This window comes from Eleutherodactylus coqui, chromosome 7 (genome assembly GCF_035609145.1).
Source record: "Eleutherodactylus coqui strain aEleCoq1 chromosome 7, aEleCoq1.hap1, whole genome shotgun sequence".
Taxonomy (NCBI): Eukaryota; Metazoa; Chordata; class Amphibia; order Anura; family Eleutherodactylidae; genus Eleutherodactylus; species Eleutherodactylus coqui.
Genome location: NC_089843.1, coordinates 202,986,913 through 203,009,590, shown reverse-complemented (window position 1 = coordinate 203,009,590; position 22,678 = coordinate 202,986,913).

Below are 22,678 nucleotides of genomic sequence, written 5' to 3'. Positions count from 1 at the left end.
ACGTACGGAATCGAATTCTCTCGCTTCCCAATGTAATAGAAACGTGAAATTTGGCAGGAGCATTGATTATGTCATAAATATGAAAAGCTAATGGGTCCCAACTCCATTATTCAATTCTATGCGCCAAAGAATTGGCGTCCAAATTGTACGTACGGAATCTAATTTTCTCGCTTCCCAATGTCATAGAAACTTAAAATTTGGCACGAGCATTGAATATGTCATAAATAGGAAAAGCTAATGGGTCCCAACTCGATTATTCAATTCTATGCGCAAAAGAATTAGCGTCCAAATTTTGCGTACGGAATCTAATTTTCTCGCTTCCCAATGTCATAGAAACGTGAAATTTGGCACGAGCATTGATTATGTCATAAATAGGAAAAGTTAATGGGTCCCAACTCGATTATTCAGTGTTAAGCGCAAAACAATTGGCGTCCAAATTTTACGTACGGAATCGGATTGTCTCGCTTTCCGATGTCATAGAAACTTGAAATTTGGCACGTGCATTGATTATGTCATAAATAGGAAAAGTTAATGGGAAGTTGTTGAGTACACTCCTGGGAAGATTACTGGCATAGTACATCTATCCTACGATAGGTGGCGTGCGCGCGTGCAAGCGTCGTCGACAGTTATGCCCCCCCCCCCCCAGACAAAGATCGTTTGATTTCCATCTCAAGCACAAAAGCAAAAGGCATTACGAGCAACGGGATGCGTGTTCAACTACAAAATGATGCATCCGCCGAACGTTTCGCAAGACAATTGCTGGATATTGAGAATGCTGAGGTAAAATAAAAGCTGTGCTGTGATTGGTTGCTATATATTATACCGCTGAGGTAAAATGAATGCTGCGCTGTGATTCGTTGCTATTGTTTGTATTGCTGAGGCAGAATAAAAGTTGCGCTGTGATTGGTTGTTATTTCTCTTACTGCTGACGTAACATGAAAGCTACACTGTGATTGGTTGTTATATTTTATACTGCTGAGGTAACATATAAGCTGCGCTGTGATTGGGTGTTATATATTATAAAGCTGAGGTAACATGAAAGCTGCGCTGTGATTGGTTGTTATATATTATACCACTGAGGTAACCTAAAAAAACTGCGCTGTGATTGGTTGTTATCTAGATATATAAAAACGAATGTATGTCTGTCTGTCTTCGCAGCAACGCGCAACGGGTAAGCTAGTGTTAAATAAAATAAAAAACCTCTTGAAAGCTTACGATATTCCAACGATCTCCTGGTTTGGCAGGAAGAATATTCTAAAAACTTATATCCTTCCTATAATCCCTTATAGGATTAGAATGCTCCCTATACACATCCCATCAAGCTATTTCAAAACCCTGCGTACAATCTTCTCGGGTTTTGTCTGGAGGCAAAGAAGACCGAGGCTGGCATACAGTCTCATGATCAGAAGGGGGACGGAGGGTGGCATTGATCTCCCTAACATCCCGGACTACTACCGAGCAGCTCAGATGAGCTATTGGATGAACCTGGCCTACCCAATAAAAGACACCTTACTCCCAGAGCTAGTGAGTGGACAGAATGGGAAATCATTTATGGAAACGCTCTGGTTTCCGGAGAAAAACAGCTACAGGGCAAGGAACTTTAATCCTCTTTTGAGAGGCCCCTGCGAGGTTTGGGATGGCCTGAGGAACAGATTAGCTCCAACCCCATCTCCTGTCATCCCGCTTAACCTAATTCATCAGTTAATGGGCTGCAGATCAGATCCCGCTACCATCTCTTGGTGGAAGAAATTTGATAAATACTGTATGGGGGACCTACAGACGCAAGCCCACCTCCACCCCACAGAGATTCTTCAAACGCTCTTGCCTGCTCACAAATTCTCATTTCTACAACAGGATTCACTAACTAGAACATTGGGGGATTTTATTAAAACTTTTAAATCCACCAGACCTCTGTCACCATTTGAGTGCACCTTGAGCAGTAAAAATATTACTTCAAGGAAAATCTCTTTGATCCGCAAAAACTATATTGTCCCCCAATCTATGAGTAAGCCGATGTTCATTTCCTCGTGGGAAAAGGAGTTGAATATAGTATTTACCCAGGATGAGATCAAATCTATACTAAGTACCTCGTTCGGCATCTCCCCCTGCATTCTCTCTCAGGAATCCCATTATAAGTTACTTGTGCGGTGGTACAAGACCCCGCAATGGCTCCATGCATACAAACTAGCGGACCAAGACATATGCTGGAGGTGTAAAAGAGAGACTGGTTCTTACCTACATATATGGTGGAGCTGTCCGTCTCTGGGATCTTTCTGGGAGGGAGTGGAGGGGGTACTGGGTAGGATAAAGCCGAACTTTCCCCTAACTCCAGAGGTGCTGCTATTGTGGAAGCCCAATTCGATGTTCCAACCCCGCAGGGACAGGCTTATGGCCTTTCTCATGGACTCTGCAAAGGCTTCGATCCCCTCACTGTGGCGATGCGAAACACCCCCCACCATGAAACAATGGAAGGAAAGAGTGGATAGGATTTATAACCTGGAAGAACTACTGAGCTGGAACAGGGGCACTCACGTTAATTTCATTAAGATATGGAACCCCTGGAGGAGTTTGAGGCTCTTGGACATCTTTACGAACTGAAGGTTGGTCTCCTCCCCCCGCCCCCCCCCCCACTTCCCCCCCCCGAATACTACCCTCCCCCCCCCCCCAGTCCCACCATACCTCCCCCCTTGCTTACAAATGTAACTTGAGATGTTATTAATTGTTTTCCACGTAGTTATGCTCTTTGTACGGGCCCGCTATGATGCTGTCCCTTTGGGACGGAATTACCATCGATGACAGATTAGCTCTGTCTACAGTAATCACTCTCAAGATAGTGCGGCACCTATGAAGCTAGCTCACAGACATGTGAACGCTAATGTGGAAGTCGCTGCTATTTCAGAATACTGTCACTGCTGTACGATTTATGTTTTTTGTATGAGAAAACTAAATAAAAATTGATTTGAAAAAAAAAAAAAACTAACCTAAAGCTGCCTCCAGGCTCTGTTACAAATTAACCAATAATGAGCTGTATCTTTAAAAAAATGTTTATCAGTTGCACCTGCCTTCGGGGGAAAGCAATTTTTCAGGGGTACACTTGTACTCTTGGTACACCAATTTTTCAGGCCCTCGCCTATACTCCTGGTACACCAATGTTTCAGTGGTTCACCTATACTCTTGATAAAGAAATGTTTTTCCTTGGTTCGCCTATACTCTTGCTACAGAAATGTTACTGGGGTCCACCTGTACACTTGCTACTGAAAGGTTTGAGGGGTTCGACTATACTTTTGCTACTGAAAGGTTTGAGGGGTTCGCCAATACACTTGCTACAGAAATGCTTCAGGGGTTCGCCTATACTCTTGCTACAGAAATGTCTCAGGGGTTCGCCTATACTCTTGCTACAGAAATGTCTCAGGGGTCCGCCTATATTACTGCTACAGAAATGTTTATCCAGGGTTCGCCTATACTCTTGCTACAGAAATGTTTCAGGGATCCGTCTATACTATTGCTACAGAAATGTTTCAGGGGTCCGCCCATACACTTGCTACAAATTACCACAGTTATCCAAGATACTGGATTAGAGCGTTCACTGGAAGCGTAACTGATTAAATCAGACATTCACAGGGTCACGGTATACCTGTGGTGGCTGCTTTTGCGACACCTCCTGCTTCAAACTAATCTTTGGTGTTAGTATGCGCTGCTGCATTGTGAAGATGTGTAGAAGTACTGGCATCTGAGTCTCCTTTTATGCCCACATTTGCGGCTCCTGACAATTTTGTGACAGAGGTGGCACGGGATTGGAATTATCATTGTACGTCAATTTTTCATCAATTCTCATCAGCAATGTGGGCTATCGTCCACACTTTCGAAAAGGGTCGCTGTCATGCCCTGCCAACCCTCTGCAGAGTGTGTCTCCGGTTTCTCCTCTTCCAGTACGCACTTATAAATAGACATGAGGGTGGTGTGGCTATAAAGCGAATGTGTGGCATGAGGCCAGCTGAACGCTATGCAGGGAAAAAATTTTGGGGTGCGCTGTGGACACAGGTTCGTGCGGGGGGTTGGACAGCAATGCCAGCATGTAACCCAGGAGAAGAGGCATTGGTGTCACCCCCAGGTGGTGATTGCCCTTGATTGCAGCTAGTGTGGTGCTTATTAGAGATGAGCGAGCAGCAAAATGCTCGGGTGCTCGTTACTCGAGTCGAAATTCCTGTGATGCTCGAGGGTTCGTTTCGAGTAACGAACCCCATTGAAGTCAATGGGCGACTCGAGCATTTTTGTATATCGCCGATGCTCGCTAAGGTTTTCATTTGTGAAAATCTGGAAAATTTAAGAAAGTGATGGGAACGACACAGAAACGGATAGGGCAGGTGAGGGGCTACATGTTGGGCTGCATCTCAAGTTCCCAGGTACCACTATTCAGCCACAATAGCGTCAAGAGTGGGCCCCCCCCCAACAATGTTTACTTCTGAAAAACCCTCATTAGCAAGGCATACCTTAGCTAAGCACCACACTACCTCCAACAAAGCACAATCACTGCCTGCACGACACTTCTCTGCCACTTCTCCTGGGTTACATGACCCAGTGTCCACAGCGCACACCAAAGAGTCCCTGCGCAGCCTTCAGCTGCCCTCCTGCCACACGCTGGCCTCATAGCCACACCACCGTCATGTCTATTTATAAGTGTGTCTGCCATGAGGAGGAACCGGAGGCACACACTGCAGAGGGTTGGCAGGGCCAGGCAGCGACCCTCTTTAAAAGGGGCGGGGCGATAGCCCACAATGCTGTACAGAAGCAATGAGAACTCCAATCCTGTGCCACCTCCTTCAGGAGCTGCAAACGTGGGCATAGCAATGGGGAATCCATGTGCCACACAGTATTCATTCTGTCAAGGTGTCGCATAGCTCAATCCACACTGCAAGGGGAAAGCTGTCTGCGCTCTGCCCCCTACCCAAGTCAGTCAGTGCCTTTGTGCCAGACAGGTCAAACACCGCAATGGGAACTAAGTTTGCACCAACAGCATAGGTGGGTCCTAGGAAACCCAAGACATGAACCAAAAATTGATCTGAGCGGCCAAACATGGCAGACTTGCACCGCGCCCACGGCATAGGCCTCGGCCCACAGATTCAGCAATCCTAGGCTGGAAGCGGACTTTCACTGCACCCAGGACATAGGCCTCTGCACAAACTCTCAGCAATCGCGTGCCTACAGCAGACTCCAATGCTAGCGTAGCTGTGCACGTCTCATTAGCGCTGTATTGCTCCTGTAGTTTGTCCCAATGCAGTGCCCCGGATAGTAGAGCTAACATCAGATTAAATACAGGTGCGCTTCGGCCCACACTGCATGCCCCAGTCAGACTGGGGTTCTTTATAAGTAGACACAGGCAGGTACAACTCTGTGTGGACCGACAGCATGGGTGGGTCCCAGGAAGCCACCGGCGTTACATAAATAAATCCCATTGCATTGCCCAGCACAGCTGAGGTAACGTCAGATTAAATGCAGGTGGGCTTCGGCCCACACTGCATGCCCCAGTCTGACCGGGGTTTTTAATACATAGACACTGGCAGGTACAAATCCCTAATGTGAAGTCCCTGTGGACCCACAGCATGGGTGGCTCCCTGGAACCCACCGGCGGTACATAAATGTATCCCATTGCAGTGCCCTGCTCAGCAGAGCTAACGTCAGATACAATACAGGTGGGCTTCGGCCCACAGTGCATGCCCCAGTCAGACTGGTAATATGTACCTTAACAGTAACCGCGTTGGTGGGAATGTGGTCGCGACTGCGGACCTAGTAGTGCGGTTTAATTTAGTTGGTTTTCGGAATGTGGCCAGGATTAAGTGGACCATGGCAGGGGGATGGTGGGCGGGCTCTCTTGTTGTGTTGTTAAAGGTGAAATTCTTGGACTGCCACCAGACGTACCAATGCAAAGGTATTTGCCAATAATGTTTTCATTGTTGGAGGAGGAGGGGGATGTTTTTGAGGCACTATGTGTTCTCTCCACGTGTCCGTGGTTATATGCACCTTAACAGTAACCACGTTGGTGGGAAATGGCCTCGCCGCCATAATGTCTTTGGGAAGCCTCCGTTTCCACACCCCAGTGACATAGCATTAGCAGCGGTATAGGCAGAGCCCAGAATTAGTAACATTTCAGCAGTAGCATTAGGGACAGGCCCCAGTAACATATCACTAGCAGCAGTATAGGGGGAGCACAGTATTAGTTCCATTTCAGTAATAGTAGCAGTCAAGACAGGCCCCAGTAACATATCACTAGCAGCAGTATAGGGGGAGCACAGTATTAGTTCCATTTAAGTAGTAGTAGCAGTCTGGACAGGCCCCAGTAACATATCACTAGCAGCAGTATAGGGGGAGCACAGTATTAGTTCCATTTCAGTAGTAGTTGCAGTCTAGACAGGCCCCAGTAACATATCACTAGCAGCAGTATAGGGGGAGCACGTCCTCTAGGCCTACCCCTACCCCTCAGCATGGTGTATCACGAATAGAGCAGAAACAGAACGCTGTAATTAAATGTGCCGCTTATTGGCCTGTGTTTGGAGGCTGACTTCGCTTACGGAGCGCACAGCAGAGCCAGGAAACAATTATGCGCAAGCCTGTAGTGAGACCTAGGTGCGTATGACTGAGCTACTGGAATACACAGCGAAGAACCAGTCAAGTAGCCAAAGGCCAGTGGTAGGCCTTAAGTATTTTTGCTTCAATTGTTTAAAATGGTGAGGTGAAAAACCAGACAGACACCGTATGCAGCGTGTATATGTATACTGTTTCCCTCTGGCGGGATGACGGCGATCATGTAACGGACACAGCAGAGCCAGGAAACAATTATGCGCAAGCCTGTAGTGAGACCTAGGTGCGTATGACTGAGCTACTGGAATTCACAGCGAAGAACCAGTCAAGTGGCCAAAAGCCAGTGGTAGGCCTTAAGTATTTTGCTTCAATTTTTTTAAATGGTGAGGTGAGAAACCAGACAGATACCGTATGCAGCGTATATATTTATACTGTTTCCCTCTGGCGGGATGACGGCGATCATTTAACGGACACAGCAGAGCCAAGAAACAATTATGCGCAAGCCTGCTGTAACGCTTAGCTGGGTAATAATGAGCGACTACTAGTAGCCCCAGCAGACACGCAGTAAACTGAAGACGGTCACAGGCAGCCCAAATATTGTATTTTTTTCCCAATTTTTGGGAAAAAGCACACTGCCTATATAGCCTGTATATGGATTTTCCTGTTGGAGGATGACTGTAGTTATTGAAAGCACAGTGCAGCCAGAAAAAATTATGCGCAAGGCTGCAGTAACACCTAGCTGGGTAATAAGTGAGCGACTACTACCCCCAGCAGACACGCAGTAAACTGAAGACGGTCACAGGCAGCCCAAAGATTTTTTTTTTCCAATTTTTTTGAAAAAGCCCACTGCCTATATAGCCAGTATACCTCTTTCCTGTACCACTGTCCCTGCCTCACCAGTACTGCCCCTATACTCAGTAAAATGACTGCAGACTGAGGACGCTATGGTCTGCACGCCCGATATACAAAAAAAAAAAAGTGCAACAATGCTAAAACCAGCCTCAACAGTACTGCACACGGTCAGATGTGGCCCTAAGAAGGACCGTTGGGGTTCTTGAAGACAAATATAACAGCCTAACACTCTCCCTATAGCAGCTATAGCAAGACGGCACTTTCCCTAATGTCTCTCAGCGTGCATCTGTGGCGAGCCGCGGCCGGCCCCAGTTTAGATACTCGGGTGGCACCTGATCTCCCCAGCCACTCACTGCAGGGGGGTGGGATAGGGCTGGAATTTCACAGGAGGAAGTTGTAATGCCTTCCCTGTGTTACTATTGGCCAGAAAACTGCGCAAAATTTTCTGGGAAGAAAAAGAAAGTGACTCGAACACCGCGTGGTGCTCGTCTCGAGTAATTAGAATTAATATATAAAAAGGGTCAGGGCCTACTAACAAAACAAAACATAGAACATATAACACAAGACAGACAGATCCACGCCAGTGGAGTCCCGGGGAATATAGGGGAAGGAGAGAGGATCTCAACAACTCCCGTATATTCTTTCCCAGAGAAGCACCAAGAGTCTTTATTTAAAAGACTTTTATGTGTAAGAAGTTTAGATGAATGTCTTTTGGTGTATTACACTTTATTAAATGGTGCGTTTCTTGTACTTTTTTTTCACCATTTCTCACATGAAAACTCTCCAAGACAATAAAGTGAGAGTTTTATTGGTATAGCTCATGTACAAGAAATTTCTGTTATTACGTAGATATAGTTGTTGCTCGAAGGATGAGAGCTTTTTATTTTATTGCTCATATAGAGAACTTCTGCTTTTGCTCAACAATAAGAGCTTTTTTAGAGTTTGTTTTTGCTCGTATAGAAAGCTTCTGCTTTTGCTCGACGCGTTTCTGTATCGGAAATGACCGATAGTTCATCAGGAGCTGGGCAAAAAAATATGCCCTTGAGTGAGCAGAGAGGAGTTTACTAACTGAGAAGGTATAACAGAAGAATAACTCAAATGTGTCTGTCAATATTTCATAAAGGGAGATGCTCCCAATTGCCTTGTTATAATATATTGCTTGACCCTAACAATATTCGGGTTCACCAGCATACTCTACCCATCTATAGATCAATACACCTGGATCTAAGTTAGCTCGCAATTAGAAGCTGAAGGTAGACATGGGGGGGGTGTCACTCTGGAGTGAGAAATCTTAAATATGCACTATGTGCATCGTGTGAGGATAATGCACACGATCCGTATAAGTGCTACCTGCATCTGTACGGAATAACCAGGTTTTACTTTGGTATTTAGCATAAAACCATGAACCATACGCTAGGGCTGGTGGCTACTAAATGAACAGCCACCAGGTTAAATACCTATTGGCCCAGCCGGTTAAAGGGATATGCGCACAACATATGCAGGCACTATCAGAGTAGAATCTATCTTAGATAGCCCCCAAGGTCTCTGAGAGGTCAATCTAGACCAGTGAGTCGTCTGCCAAGACTAGTAGCTTCACATGAATAGGCTGCCAGATTGTAAATTCATTAATTCAATCTGGGACAATGCCCAAGTCTAGCCTAGCTACTGTTAGTAACTGCCACAATGGCACAAAGCAATTTTAGGCTAGCTATACTAGTCAGCAGAGCGAGAGAGATAGAGTAGAGTAAGGCAAAGAGAGATTTTAGGAGTAATCTCCAGCAGCGCCTGCGGCTCTGATGGTGAGCTTTAGGCATCTCAAATCTCAGGCGCTGCTGGAGATTACTCCTAAAATCTCTCTTTGCCTTACTCTACTCTATCTCTCTCGCTCTGCTGACTAGTATAGCTAGCCTAAAATTGCTTTGTGCCATTGTGGCAGTTACTAACAGTAGCTAGGCTAGACTTGGGCATTGTCCCAGATTGATTTAATGAATTTACAATCTGGCAGCCTATTCATGTGAAGCTACTAGTCTTGGCAGACGACTCGCTGGTCTAGATTGACCTCTCAGAGACCTTGGGGGCTACCTAAGATAGATTCTACTCTGATAGTGCCTGCATATGTTGTGCGCATATCCCTTTAACCGGCTGGGCCAATAGGTATTTAACCTGGTGGCTGTTCATTTAGTAGCCACCAGCCCTAGCGTATGGTTCATGGTTTTATGCTAAATACCAAAGTAAAACCTGGTTATTCCGTACAGATGCAGGTAGCACTTATACGGATCGGGTGCATTATCCTCACACGATGCACATAGTGCATATTTAAGATTTCTCACTCCAGAGTGACACACCCCCCATGTCTACCTTCAGCTTCTAATTGCGAGCTAACTTAGATCCAGGTGTATTGATCTATAGATGGGTAGAGTATGCTGGTGAACCCGAATATTGTTAGGGTCAAGCAATATATTATAACAAGGCAATTGGGAGCATCTCCCTTTATGAAATATTGACAGACACATTTGAGTTATTCTTCTGTTATACCTTCTCAGTTAGTAAACTCCTCTCTGCTCACTCAAGGGCATATTTTTTTGCCCAGCTCCTGATGAACTATCGGTCATTTCCGATACAGAAACGCGTCGAGCAAAAGCAGAAGCTTTCTATACGAGCAAAAACAAACTCTAAAAAAGCTCTTATTGTTGAGCAAAAGCAGAAGTTCTCTATATGAGCAATAAAATAAAAAGCTCTCATCCTTCGAGCAACAACTATATCTACGTAATAACAGAAATTTCTTGTACATGAGCTATACCAATAAAACTCTCACTTTATTGTCTTGGAGAGTTTTCATGTGAGAAATGGTGAAAAAAAAGTACAAGAAACGCACCATTTAATAAAGTGTAATACACCAAAAGACATTCATCTAAACTTCTTACACATAAAAGTCTTTTAAATAAAGACTCTTGGTGCTTCTCTGGGAAAGAATATACGGGAGTTGTTGAGATCCTCTCTCCTTCCCCTATATTCCCCGGGACTCCACTGGCGTGGATCTGTCTGTCTTGTGTTATATGTTCTATGTTTTGTTTTGTTAGTAGGCCCTGACCCTTTTTATATATTAATTCTAAATAAAAGTGAAATTTTAAATTCTAGATCTGTGATGGCCTCAACTTTGGACTAATATAGATATTACATACCACTGTGACTTCGTCTCGAGTAACGAGCATCTTGAGTACCCTAATACTCGAACGAGTATCAAGCTCGGACGAGTACGCTCGCTCATCTCTAGTGCTTATCTATCATGTGCCAGTGCGTGTGCCGTGCTGCTTATGGTCTGTCCCAAGTAATTTGTTAGGGGCGTAACCGCCAGGCTCTAGCCCCCAATTTGGCCTAATAGTGCGACCTGGGAGCCTCAGATGCAGCCATGCATGCTGTCCCTGCCATTTCCTATCCGTTTCTGTGTAGTTTCCATGATTTTCTGATGTTTTCAGATGTTTCACACAACCTCCCCCATGCGGAGCCTCGGTCAGCTTGAAAAATGCTCAAGTCCCCATTGACTTCAATGGGGTTCCTTGCTAGAAACGAACTCTCGAGCATTGCGAAAAGTTCGACATGAGTAACGAGCATCCGAGCATTTTGATACTCGCTCATCTCTAATTCCAGGTTTAAACCTTTAGGAAAAAGCGTTTCTAACACAAAAATCCATTTGTTTTCTCTTTTACTCCGGTCACCTCCGCTAATGCATGGGATCACGTAATCAATCACCTCAGATTAACCTGTTGCGACATGCCTCTCTCCGTTTTAGATCAAGGAAAAAATAATGAAACATGCACAGACATGAATAGTGATTGTCCTATAAATAGGACGCTGTCACCTAATGGGTTTAAATGTGACAAAAGATGTAAAAGTTTTATGGTCTCTAAATTGATGTTAGGGGGTCGGCAGGCCAGTGTGTTACCTCTGCTCAGGGTTTCTCATATCTCATATTTTCCACTGATGCAGAAAACTCCCAAGATTCATTCAGTTTTCGATAGTATCAAAAATGGTTATAAACTTGTATTCCCAGATTCTTCTGTGACTTTTGGAGTTGAAATTGCCTTTAAGTATAATAACTTTCATATAATGTCGTGTCTATGACTAGAAAAATGCTTTGCCACAGGTAATTCTGTCTTTTTCTCTTTCGTATGGCAATGCCATCTTATCTTGGCTTTCAGTTTTGGTCCTGTTTTCCCAACAAAAAGGCCCCCAACAGGACATTTACTGCACAAGATCAGATACACAAAATTGTATGTGGAACATTTGAATGTCCAGGGGATTTTATAGTCCTGCTGTGAGTTGGATCTGTATTATGTCTATGGTCTGTACATGTGAGCAGGTCTTGCAGCTCCTTACATTGCAGGGATATGTTTCTTTTTGTGTGTCAGAGGGCAATGCATTCCTGGCCCAAACATGACACCTGCACCTCAGGAATATTGCTAAAATCTGGCTGTTCCTCATCAGGGACATGCTAAAGGTCCTCATTGATACTCTAATTTACTCCCAACTCGACTAGTGCAACTCCCTGCTCAATAGCCTCCCCTGCATCACTCTTCCCTCTCCAATCCTTACTAAATGCGGCAGCTAGACTTCTCTTCCTATCCAGCCGCTTCTCAGATGCCTCTGCACTATGCCAGTCAGTGCAGTGGCCATCCATACACTATAGAACTCAATTCAAAATAATCACCCTCACCTATGCTCTCTGTGGAGCCATGCCACTGTACATCACTTCCCTCCTGTTCATACATCTCCCATGCTGCATGCGCCAAACTGCTAAAATAGTCAGACTAAACACCCCTCTAATATGTACTTCACATGCTTGCCTCCAGGACTTCTCTAGAGCAGCATCAATCCTTTGGAATGCTGTACCCCAAAACACCTGGACAATTCCAGATGCCTCTCTAGAAAGTAACATCCCAAGACTCCTGATCTAGTCCCCACCCCCACAATATGCCTCCTTTCTCTCCCTCTTTTCACTTTTGCCTATCATGTACTACCCTCACCTCGTTTGTGTCATAAAAACTGTATATCACAAGTTAGTGTCACATTCCTCTATTCCCCCTTGCTCCATCTCCTGTCCCTGTACCTTCTGTATCACCCCACCCCCCTTTGTTTCCAAATAATTGAATATCAGATGTAACTCTTGTAATTTCTGTAAATTTCTTATTGTTTTTGTCCCCTGTGTGCCTCGAATGGGGTGTGGAATAAGTTGGTGCTATACAAATAAAGATTATTATATTGATTATAATAGAAGTTGTGTAACACAGAAGGGGAGGGTCAGGAAATCCTGGTGTAGGGTATGATGGAGTTTCTTTGCAATTTTCCTAAGTAATTCTCACTTCGAGTAGTAGCTCACTACTAGAGGTGCACAACTGTTTTCTTCTTTCAGTGTATTGAAGTAGATGATTTCTGGGTATCCTGGTGGCTCTGGTTATTCAGTCATCAATTGAGGTGGAATGGTAGCCCTGGTTTAAAAATGTCCTTTTTAAGGTGGTATAAATGTTCCTCTGTTGGTTTGGGGCAGATCGGGTTGTATTTGATGACTTTGCTATAGACAATGGACTTCCTGATGTGTTTAGGATGAGAACTGTCCTATCTGAGGTATGAGGGCTGATCAATTGGTTTTTAGCATAAGCATGTTTGTATTGAGTTGTTTGAAATTTTTATGGTGGCGTCCAAAAAGTTGATTTCTTTGCATCAGTAGCCTAATGTCAGGTTTATAGTGTGTGTGTGTGTGTGTGTGTGGGGGGGGGGGGGGATGCGTTGAATTTTACTAATTCCTGTTCGGTGTTGGTCCAGATGCTGATGATATCATCAATATTGCATAAATAGGCCAATGCTTTGCTGGAGCAGGAGGCCAGAAAGTCATTCTCCAGTTTGTTTGTTTTTTGAAATCCTAGTTTTTTATTAGAATTTTTTCAAATTTTACATTACATATCATATCCTGCAACCTTAAATCTTGATGAGCACATAATAGACAATGGGCAATGCAATCGAATCATCCTTACAAATAGCCATACATTTAACTAATTAACTTTAAACTAAGGTCTCTGCTTATAGATTTAAACATGTGTCCTCGCGTATTTAGAGTCTTGATGAAGCAGGGACTTTCAAAAACTTATGAAACATCTTAATAAAGGGGAAAAGGGGGGGGGGAAGAGGGTGCATGGGTAGGTTGACGTACAGAAGGGGGGGTGGGGAGTAGGGGTTATGTGGAGGGGGGGGGCGTCACTGTATATGATGGTATATATGACGGACACCGGGCTTTAATATCGTTCTCCATTTCCTTTCCCTCTTACTCATTCACTGACCGGGGTCCCACTACCCCGTCCCTCGTCAAGGTGGGCATCGGCACCAGACACCTCCCTCCCCAGGAGACTCAAACCAAAGCTTTCCAGGAGCCCCACATCTCCACAAATCCATCCTGGTTGTTTTTAGCCCGACTCACCAGTTCCTCTAAATTGCAAATTGAATCAACTTTTTCTTTCCACTGATTCAAGTTAGGGGGGATTTTCTGGAGCCATAACAGAGGGATCAGAGCTTTTGCAGCGTCGATCAGTATTGCTATCAGTTTGTTTTTTAATGGATGGAAGCAACTGGTTGGCCTCCAGAGGAATATGATGTCAGCTGTCAGTGTTAGGTTCGGTGAGATGCTTTGTAGGGCTTTCTCTACTTCTTTCCAGTAGGGCACTATGATCGGACATTCCCACCAGATGTGCAGGAAAGAGCCCACTTTGGCATTTATTGTGGGGTGCTAGTTTATATGCGTGCAGCCACTGTGGAGTTCTGTACCATCTTACTAATAGCTTATAATGGTTTTCCTGTATTAACACGCATGGCGAGAGTCCAAAGGCCATTTTCATAATCACCCTAACTTCCTCCTCGGTGAGAATAATATTCAATTCTTTTTCCCATGACAAAAGGAAAGCAGTTTTTGTTGGGGTGGCTGGGGCAATAAAGCGCTTCTTTAACTTAGCTAACTTCCTTTTTTCTGGTATTCTCTCCTCTTATGAGGGTTAAAATTCTAAGTGCAACACCAATCGGGCCCACCCCACTTGCCCCGTTGCCGGCCGTAAGAATAGACACCACACAGAGGTCTGGTATAGTTTCTCACACGGGAGAAAAAACTGCGCCCTTTATTACAGATTACATGAGATCTTATACCCTCTGCCCTCTCACCACTAGGGGGTGATGGGCTCATAACCATATATGGGCAGTCCGGATTTGCGGACTGAGACAGTGAAAATCATATAACAGTCATGTACATTTGAACATCTTGATATCTTGTTCCAGCGCTTCTGGGAAATCGGCCAAGTACATGCGTCCTTGCGTCTGGTTCGGTATCTTCTCTGAACTTCTAGAACATCTTCTTGCAAAGCCTTGGGATATCTGATGTAAGGTGACATTTAAGTTTTTTCTCTCATTTGGAATCGAATAAAACTTGCATATAGGTATAAAAGCATAAAAAACACATATGGCAATATATATATATATACCCTCACACTCTAAGACCCTCTCGAAGGTAGTCCTAGGTCTGGTAGATTTAAATGTTTTCTGGAATTTCTCAATGGTTTTTGTAACGTGGGTTTTTTGCAAATCGAAGAAAGCATGCTGGGGGAGGAGGGTCTGCAGTATTTCTGTTGTTTTTTTATGTGCTTGGGTTTGGAGATCTCCTACCGTGACTCCCTTGAATTTCTTCCAGATATTAGTTGTCGATGAATCTGAGGGTATGTCTACTAACTTGCCCATTATGTGTAAGGGTACTACAGGAGAGGGGGCTGGGGCCAGCGAGTTCCGGAGACCCTCCCAGGTCTCGATAGGGCCTCGTAAGAGGGGTTCACGGTTGCCCCTCCTGAATCTAAACCCAGGGGGGGAGCCAAAGGTCTTCCATTAAGGAGTCCCCGTATACTCCTTCCGCTAGTAAGGTTAGAATTGGGTCCTTTACGGGCTGACTGAGCTCCATCCAGTAGCTTAGTTGTACTGCCTTGTAAAAACTTCGATACAGGGTAGATCCATTCCGCCCTCGTATCGCTTTTTTATCATTAGGCTATGGGCCAGACGCGGTCTCTTGTGCCTCCAGACATAATCTGAAAAGGCTTTTTTGATGGCTTTAAAGAAGGATTTTGGAAGGGAAATTGGGAGCATTCGTATTTTGTAAAAGATTGTCGGGAGTACGTAGGATTTGAGGATGTTTTTCTTGCCAAACCAGGAAATGGGGGGCAAGTCATATGAATGGAGCATGTCGCTAGTTTTGGTTATTAGGGGGAGGAAGTTGTAGGTGTACAGATCTTCAGCTTTCCTAGTGAATTTGATACCCAGATAATCAATGTGGGAATTGGACCACTTGAAGGGTGAGCTGGACTGTAGGGGCCATGTTGATGCCTAGGGATGGAAAAGTTTAGGATTGTGGATTTTGCGAAATTCACCTTGAAGTTTGATAGTGTCCCAAACTCTTCAAGAAGAGATACCAGCTTAGGAATCCCCTTCGCTGGCTCAGCGACAAGGAGTGAATAACAGTCAATCAATCAGTACAGTGAACTACGGAGCTCTCTTTAGATCTTTTCTGTGATGCACGTGAGGTGCGTGGGAAAATTTCCTCCAACTCCTCTAGAGACTCATGGGAGTACGTAGTCATAAGTGAATGTGGGGGAGTAAAGAAAGTACAGTAACTCGTACCGTATATTCTCAACGGGCATAGCCTAATCGGTACAGGCACTGTGGGGGCCCAGTTTAACTGTTCTTACTCCACTAGTGAGTAAGATAACTATGATCGAGTGAATAACTTACATAGTACAAGTGTGGTCAAACTATAATTCTAGCATGAGAAAACATGTTAACTAACATGACCGCCTGTAGAACTTTAAGAGGTTAGTTTTCACTTTAAAATGCAACTAGTTATAGTGTTCAATTCAAGCTTGGGTCAATAGGACAGTTGGTCGGCAAGTTTCAGGTGTCACTCAGCGTTACTTCCTCTCTGCTCTTCTTCTTTTTACTTCTAGGAGACTTTTGGTTTCTGACTAGCTGCCAAGTCTCTTGTGTGGGAAGGTGTGTGGAGGTGGGTAAGTCCGGCAAGGGCAGCCAGCCTGGTAAATCTATTGGTTCGATTCCCAAGTGTTGCCAGCAATTTTGTAGCTCGTCTGGCGAGCGAATATTGAAGCGTCTGCCTTTGTAGCTGAAGCCTAATCCGAAGGGAAATAACCACACGTATTTTATATTTTTCAGTCTCAGCGCGTCTAGCAAGGGGCGTAATGCCCGTCTTTTTATCAATGTGGATGGAGCCAGATCTTGGTATATTTGAATGGGGACTCCTCCTTATTGTAGGTCCTGGTTGTTTCTCACTGCTCTAAGCACCACCAGAGCATCTGGGAAGGAAAGTAATCTTCAGATTATGTCTCTGGGAGGTTCGGTATTGGTTGGGGTTGGTCTTAATGCTCTGTGGACACGTTCCACTACAATGGTGGCCGCTCTTTCTGGACCCAGTAGGGAGGAGAAGATTTCTGATGCAACTTTGTCAAGAGCCTCTGCAGCCCAGGATTCCGGCAGGCCTTTTATGCGTACATTATTGCGTCTATTACGATTCTCTAAGTCCTCTTGTAAAATAAGAACTTTATTCAGGTGGTTATGTTGGTCTTTTAATACTTGGGACAGTTCCAGTGAGTGGGCTGTGATGGAAGATGTGGAGGATTCGAGATCATCTATTCTCCTTCCCATGCTTTTAACTTCCTCCTTAATTTTATTAAGGTCTGCCATTACAGGGCAAAGGGCTGATGAGAAAAGCTCTTTCATAAAGCCCTTTGAGATTCTTTCTCCATCTTCTCCTTTGGAGGAGTCCTTCGTTTCTCTACCTGTTGCCCTCATTGCTGTAGTCTGTTGGGACGGTGCCGTCTTGTTTATTGCATGAGGGGAGCGGGTGGACCTATCTTTCAGGAACCTTTTGTAGGTCTGATTGTCCTCCCCCTTTTTCTTTATTTGTCTTGACCATATTCTGCTCAGGATCGCTGCTGGTATGGGCCCCGGATTGTGCCGTAGTAACGGAGCTCTAGATTCAAAGAGCCATTACTCTCCGCGGTCAGGCACAACCCCCCCTTCCCCCCTGGGATTGACTTTTTAAGTGAGAGTCTTAATGTTGTAAAGTGTTATCAACGTTCAGAAAGAATTAAGACAATGCACTTGCTTACTCCTTTACTCCTTTAGGCGGGTTAGAACATTTTGCAGTGTCTGTTCGGGTATTAGGTGATGTTCCCCGTCTCTTGGAGAAAAGAAAAATTGTTATATATTAGAACTGGGTTTATCAGTTCAGAAAAAATTAGAGCAGAGCTCTTCTTCTGTTTTCAGCCTCTCAATTGTGCTGACCAGCTCATTTTGTGGGTCTCTTTGTCTTACTCCCTCTTCTTCCCCCTATTTTGCTGAGGAGCTTGAGGTGGGGGAGAGAAGGAAGAATGGCGGGGGGGGGGGGGGGGGTTTGCGCAGGAAAGAGAAATCGCAGCAGGAGGGCCTTCAGGAGGCTTTCAGGGGTTCTGCTTATCTGGGTGAGCCGTGTAACTGAGTTCACAGCGGTCTCTCGTACTCACTGCCGGTTCCTCCACCTCAGCCTCTCTCCAGGTTCTGAGCTGCCACTAGCCCCCGCGGTCTCCGTTTCGTCCGGGTCCAGGGTCTCTCTCCTCTGGTGCTGCTGTCCCCCCTCCTGCCTCTCCCTCTCCTGCAGGAGCGTTCTGGGTGCCTCTGTCGCCTGGCCGGGTAGAGCCACAGTCTGCTGAGTGACTCAGTGGCCGGTTTCTGCCGCGATTCGGCCGCCGCCGCAACTTCCGGTCGGCTGGGGCCGGCAAATTTAGCCCGGGGATCCGCCTTGTGATGTAGGCCACGGCGGTGTAAATGCCGCTAGGAGGCCCAGAGTGGTCTCTTTTTAAAGCTCTCCGGCGGTGCTCTTTTTATCCCCGGATGGGGCCTCGTGTCGGTGGGATGTCCCTCAGAAGCGCTGCACACTCAGGAGCCTCTAAAATGGCGCCCGCTCCCGCTGTTGGCTAGGCCACGCCCCCCGTCATTCTCCAGTTTTGTCATGAAAGGGTTGGCTTATTGCGGTGTCATTTTACTGCCCATGGCAGTTCTGGGGAGTTGCAGGGATATTTCTTTGCCAAAGGAGAAATAATTGTGTGTGAGGATGAATCTTGTGGGTAGTAATACCTATGAAAAGGCAACCCCATTAGCCTCAAGTTGTACCGGGCAGGCCGTCAGTCCGTATTCGTGTTGGATGTTGAAGTATGATAATTCCACACACATGGTGGTCAGGATGGTGCCATTGGGGAGGGAACCAATGGTTTACAGTTTGTTCATTAGGTCCATGGTGTCACGCAAGTTGTATTTCTCACCAGTGGTTTAAGGGCACATTTTACACGTACTGAAATTTATTTTCAGTGAGGCTTCCTACACCTGAGATAATTGGTCTCCCTGAGGTTGCCAGTTTTGTGTAGTTTAGGAAGCATGTAGAATCCTCTTGGGGTTCTCTAGTATCAAGTCCAAAAGTTTTGTTGGGTCCGCAAACAGGCTTCTGATGTTGTCGATATGATACCTTTTTTTTTTAATAATTGAGTTTTTTTTATTAAGGCTAGAAAGGTGATACAGCACATCTTTAACATACATTTCGCATACTATAACAGCAGGCAATTGAGATTATTAACATTCTTCACCTCTACAGCCTCTGTGTTTTCAATATATTTTACAACATATCATAAAACCGTATCTGATTTGTTTAAGAAAAACATGTATTCTAGCTGCTTAACCGACTATCAGAAAAGAAATAAAGTTTTCCACATATATATGCGGTTTAACCATAATTAACAAACAAAACTTGGCATCACAAGACAAAATTAGCCAGTTTTGCAAGATTGCATAAATTCTCCCCATGCTCCCCAGGACTCCTCATGCCTGCTCAAAGCATTTTCTCTAAGTGCCAGCCATCTCTCAAACACCCTCTGCTCTGCCATACGGTTCTCGAACTCCCCGTAAAGTGGGGGGTCTGGTCCCCTCCCATGCTTTGCAATTATGGTCTTCGCTGTCATCAAGGCATGACCAATTAGATATCTGAAGTTTGGAGGGTATTTGTCTAGGTCTACTAGAAGTAGAATCAATTTCGGGTCTCTGCGTATAGCGGTTTTTAACACTTTCTCCAGCAGGTCTAGAATGTTCTGCCAGTAGTTGTTTAATTTAGGACATGACCAGAATATGTGAGAGAGAGAACCTTTGTAGCCACAGTTCCTCCAACACATGCCGTCGCCTTTGTGTAGTCTGCTGGCTAGCAATGTAGGAGTGTAATACCAACGCATATTGATTTTCATTTGTACCTCCATTATTCCCAAACCTCTGGTAGATTTACCAGCCTGTCTGAACGCTTTCTCCCATGTCTCAACGGGCACGACCGACCCCAGTTCCTTCTCCCAGTTTAATATCTGAGATCTTTTTGTCAACGTGTTATTGCCTGTCAGAATGTCGTAAAACGTTCTAGTGTCTGATTTCTTTAAAATGGGTTTTATCCGTATTCTTTTGTCGTTTTCTAATGGGATTCTAATTTTGTGTATTTGAGACCTCTCTATGAAATGTTTGACCCTGGCGTATTTAAATATGTCCCTTTGTGGTAAGTTGTAGCTAGCACATAGGTCCTCGAAGGGCTTAACCGCGTTTCCGGACAGTAAGGTGTCTAGATCTCTTATACCGCTTTTTTTCCAATCTTTCACTTCCAGGTCAGTTAGATACACGTTTAAAATTTCCAGAGGTAAGGCGGGTCTCACAGAGGTGTCGTAGGTGGCCACCTTCTGTGTTAGTTCTCTCCAGACCTCCAGTGAGGCTAAGGTAGACGGGGACAAAGCTCCAGGTTTTATTTTTAGGTCAGAGTTACCCGAAGAGGCTTCCAATGAAGCTGCATATAGGAGTGGTTTGTTTGAGGGAATCCCGGAGAAACTATTTTCCACGCCCACCCAGCCCAGCTTGTCGCCCAGGTGTGTCCAGCTTTTAATTTGGTTCAGGAGAGTGGCCTTAAAATATTTCTCTATATTGGGAATGTCTGCCCCTCCTCTGCCTCTTCGCATAGCCAAGGCCGACAATGTCAGGCGGGGTTTCCCGCTGCCCCACACAAAATCTGATAGCTGCTTTTGTATTTTTACTAGTGTGGGTTTTGAAATTTGTACAGGCAGGACTCTAAAGAAATATAGGATCTTGGGGAGGATCTTCATTTTATAGGTCATTATCCTTCCCAACCATGTGAGATTTAATCTGGACAAGCAATCTATTTCCCCCTGGGTAGAAGCTAGCAGCTCCGCGTAGTTGTATTTTTCTATATCTTTTATATCGGGTGTCATGCGCACTCCCAGATATGGCAGGTCTTTTTCCCTCCACTCAAAGGGGAACTCCCGCTGTATTGCTCTCTTCAAGTCCCCTGGGACGTTTACTCCCAAAATTGTTGATTTTTCTATATTGAGTTTGTATAGCAATATACTACTAAAGTGTGACAGGGTCTTTTGGGCTTCTCGTAGAGATTGTACTGGCTGTGTCAGGGTGAGGATGATGTCGTCAGCAAAGAGACCGATCTTGTGTTGACGGGAATTTAGAGGTATTCCCCTCGTCTCCAGAGAGGACCTAATTGCCTCCGCCAGGGGCTCGATTATAAGGACGTACAGAATGGGCGAGAGCGGACAGCCCTGCCTCGTGCCATTTGTTATTTTAAAGGACTGCGAGAGAACCCCATCCACCAGTATTTTTGCCGAGGGCGTAGAGTACAAGGCCCGGATGGCACGCAACATCCCCTCTCCTAGACCATATTTGGACAATGTGCTGAATGCATAGTCCCAATGAACACGGTCGAAAGCTTTTTCAGCATCCAATGTTAGCATGACCGCCGGTAGACGGGACATCTTCAAGGAGTGAAAAAGATTTATAATTCTTCTCGAGCCATCCGAGGCCTGCCTCCCCCCCACAAAACCAACCTGGTCCGAATGTATCAAGTCAGGAAGAATCCCAAGCAGACGACGTGCCAATGTTTTTGAATATATCTTTACATCAGTGTTGAGTAGCGATATTGGCCTGAAATTCGCTGGGTCATCTGGGTCTTTTCCTTGTTTAGGAAGGACCACAATAGTCGCCTGGAGCGCTTCCTCGGGAAAGAGGCCTTTTTGCATAGCTGCATTAAAGTTTTTTACCACATAAGGGGCCAATGTCGCCAGAAATAATTTATAATATTCGGATGAAAACCCGTCAGGGCCCGGGGCTTTTTGACTTTTCATACTTAGGATTGTATCCGAAACTTCAGGGATCGACATTTCTTTATCTAATTCTTCCATCTGTGTGGCTTTTATTTTTGGGAGTTTTATTTTATTTAAGAACTCTTCTATTTTGGCGCTATTTGGTTGTTCTAGTTGGGTGTCGTTTTTTAAGTTGTAGAGTTTGCTGTAGTACGCACAAAAGGCATCAGCGATTTGTTTCGGATGAGTGATCTTGTACTCCTTATTTTTTGCATTCTAACAGAGGCAGTGAAGTCCAACTAGTTTGGAAAGAACTGACTGTGTGGACCCTTGACCAAAAAAAATTATAATAAAATATAACTTTTATTAAAGAAATAACTAAAAGGAAGAACATACACACATAAATCTAGATCCAGGAAAACCCATGGAACCGATAAAAATGTATTGATACCACTGTCCATAAACAGTAATAGACCGGTCAGTCTGAGTATCGTTATGACTCAGCCATTTAGTGTATTCCGTCTCTTTGCAGAATCTGACAGGATTATCAGAATCTATTGTATACACGTCAACCTAATCAGGAGATGAAAAAGTGACATAAGTCCGACAGTTGGATGTTACAGAACGTGACCCAAAATCCAGAGAACAGGTTCGGTGATGTATACGTCGTTCACATCGAGAAAATAAGCTATGCCGGACCACTAAAAATTGTAAGCGTAACCCAACGCGTTTCTCCCACAACGTGGGTTCATCAGGGGTTTCAATACGCAAAAAATGGTACTTTACTGGTTTAATGACTCCCAGTCAGAAATCGGATAGTGGTACAAAAATAAAAAATTGATGAAGCCTCAAAATGTCCAGTATTGTCAAATAAATGACACACTGGATATAGAGGGATCAATCAGAGTAGAACTGTCATTTCCACTGGTGACAATTATATTACTAGATAGATTATTGTCGCCATATAAGATAAATGAACTGACAGGACTACGAAAACCCTA